The 2849-nt window shown below is 39.6% G+C and overlaps 1 long non-coding RNA gene across 1 annotated transcript; it reads right to left on the bottom strand.

Annotated features, from left to right (window-relative positions):
• Positions 1 to 982: 982 nt before the first annotated feature.
• On the bottom strand, positions 983 to 2787 carry LOC119321807. The gene is made up of 2 exons (XR_005155214.1): positions 2602 to 2787; positions 983 to 1332 (listed from the first exon to the last, which is right to left on the bottom strand). It is a non-coding gene; the product is annotated as an uncharacterized LOC119321807 (long non-coding RNA).
• Between the last annotated feature and the right edge of the window lie 62 nt (positions 2788 to 2849).

Genomic DNA, 2849 nt, shown 5'->3' with positions numbered 1-2849 from the left:
ATAGGATTTTAAATTTGATGCAAGGTGGATAGAATTCCCAAGTCATAAAGACGTGTCAGATTGTTTCATGAACCAATGTGCCTCATACCCAAATAGGGAAACGTCAGGCGTTAGCTGGGCGATCACATTCAGCGACCACCCCCCTCCTGAGTTGTACGATCAGGACATGTGCGTCGTTGGATTTGCCCAACTACCCTAGCTCCCGTGCCCCCTCAGCACCACTTGTTGCGCCACTTCCCAATAGACGTCGGTCTCCCGCATCACTGCTTGCAGTGCCCCACTCCACAGCTCCATCGTAGTCGACGTTGGTCGCCCCGCGTCACCACTCGCATCAATGAAACACGGTGTTTGCAGCACCGCCTCACTCGACACAGAATAGTTGTCGCCGGCTCACCAGTGCTTCTCGCCTCCCTCGCAGAATGGTGTCGGTCCGTTCGCAGTAGCAAACCAGCATGTTGCATTGATATCACATCTTTATCACCAAAATAAGGCTACTCATTACCTACAACTAATGTGGTTCAGTGGCTAGCCCTTCCCGGGCCATACTAAGCGACTACCCATACATAACCTGTCAGGTTTCCCGGGCCATACTAAGCAAGGACCCATACATAACCAAAAACCAAACCTGTCTAACAGACAATGCAGATGCCTAAGCTGGTGAAATATTATGTGATCCTGACCAATAATTTGACATCATTTAGGGTTCATTCTTCCATGGTCAGGTCCTGACCAATGGAGGTATAACAAAATTTGCAATGTATCCATTTTAAATAGAATGTGCATCCTGTAACTTTCACAAAAAGTACAGGCATGTCCTATACCCAAATAAGACCAGGTCAACAAATTTTCTGAAAAATACAGGTAGTCATTCGAGATTGTAAGTCTATTAGTAGCTCTTCGATGACAAAATCTAATAGTGATCAGGATGGACATCCATCGTGTCTCTAATTTGGGGCTCTACTTAGCCTTTGTTTGTTTCGTATGAATTTAGGTGGTCCATCAAATTTTCATCTAAGCTCAATAAAACAGAGCCATGCATAGCCAGTCATTACACGGCCAATAGCAATTGTACACAAAATAGCTCACCCTGAACCGACAAAAGCATCAACTATGATCAGCAACGCATGTGAAATCACATCCTAAGTCCTAAAAGTATATGGCTACTGAATATCAGGGAACATGAAAGCAGCAAGGCAATGACAAATGGACCAATTCCATGGCAGCATGATATCTCTGCCCTCCTATCCTTGTGAATCTTGGTTATTGGCAGGGAAAAACTTCTGAGTTGCCTTCCTTGGTTTGTGGGTATAGACCCCTGCAGTGTACAACTTTCTGTAGAAAAATGTAAAATGTTAACACTGTTCTAAATGGATTTGCTAATAAAACTCTAAATTCAAGTAGGTGTGAGTGCAAACCATGCAGAACCATTCTTTCAGCCAATCAACATCGTTTTAAAGCAAAAGAAATTGAGAAATAAAGAACACATCTACGCAGACCATGGCAAGTTGTCTCTGCATAATATACCGACAAACTTTGCAAACATGTATAGAAAAAGGACCTTATAAATCACGTACATATGAATATGTCTTCTCTAAATGTAGGCCCTAGTTGAGAAGCAAGCCAGATCTGGACATTCAGTAACTAAAGCCACAAACTTATCCACCTCTTCATCCTTGATCAACATATTCTATAAGATAGTAGTATATCTGTGTATGCAGTGAACAAGGCCCGTATGTTGCAACGGAAGAACACTCATGAATGTAATCAACTGAACTAAATTTTTTGCTAATATGTCTAGCATCACACACCTCTCCTCCTCGTTCTACCTCACCACAATTGCATTACATATTATGGTTATACATATCCTCAAACGTGTAAGAACTAATATTTTCTTTCTCACGTGTATGAAGAAATACTTACATTTACATGCTAGAAACAAATAGGATGAAAAGTACATATGTCGTTCATTGTTGTCCTTGTATAAAAACAGTACAAACAAAGACATAAACTCACTAATCCTTGTTGTCTGTCTTTATTTACAGAGCATTTAACCTCTGCCTCATTGAAAGTATTCAAAACACAGATTTCCGCAAACTATAGGTAAAAGCTCCAATTTCCACTAAAACAGGAACCAAATATTGCAGCATAACATTTTATCACTTAGTAGTTAGAAAGAACAAAAATTGAGCTATTATACCCAGTGAGTATAGTAATACCTTCAATTCTTCAAAGAACAAAAAATGAGCTATTATACTCGGTGAGTAAGCATATAATCATTCAAAGTAACCAAGGTCAGAGGTAAGCAGAAACTATAAATACCATGTGCTCTCGCTTCTTTCTGTACAAAAATACGCACCATTTTATACAAAAAACTGTACATGGTCAGGATTAAACTAATTGTGAACTCATAATCTGAACTTCAAAGAACCAAGTTTTCTTACTCTAAGACAAGAGTGTAAATAATGATATGTAAATGAATAATCATAATCTAAACCAAGTTCTCGTATGATGTGCAGGAGTTACATTTCAAAAACAGTTTGTAACGCATGGCAATACAATGTGATAATCAGGCTTCAGTCATAATGGGTGAAGAATGCCTACCAGTATATCTACATCTCAGGCCTAATAAGAAACAATGAAAATGCAGTCAAGATGGTGAACAAGCTAACTTTCTTTCCCATTGCATCTTTGATATAACCACGGTAGTGCGAACCAATGACTTTGAGCTTGTCAAATGGATGCTTCTCCCATAGTTCTTTATGCCCCCTTCAATACTTGTTCTCTTTGCTGCCTGCACATAGGAGCGGTTTAGATACCAAGACAACATAAGATATAATATATATCCATTC

This window comes from Triticum dicoccoides, chromosome 6B (genome assembly GCF_002162155.2).
Source record: "Triticum dicoccoides isolate Atlit2015 ecotype Zavitan chromosome 6B, WEW_v2.0, whole genome shotgun sequence".
NCBI classification, from domain to species: domain Eukaryota; kingdom Viridiplantae; phylum Streptophyta; class Magnoliopsida; order Poales; family Poaceae; genus Triticum; species Triticum dicoccoides.
The sequence above is the reverse complement of the archived record's forward strand: the minus strand, read 5'-3'. Positions and strand labels throughout refer to the sequence as shown.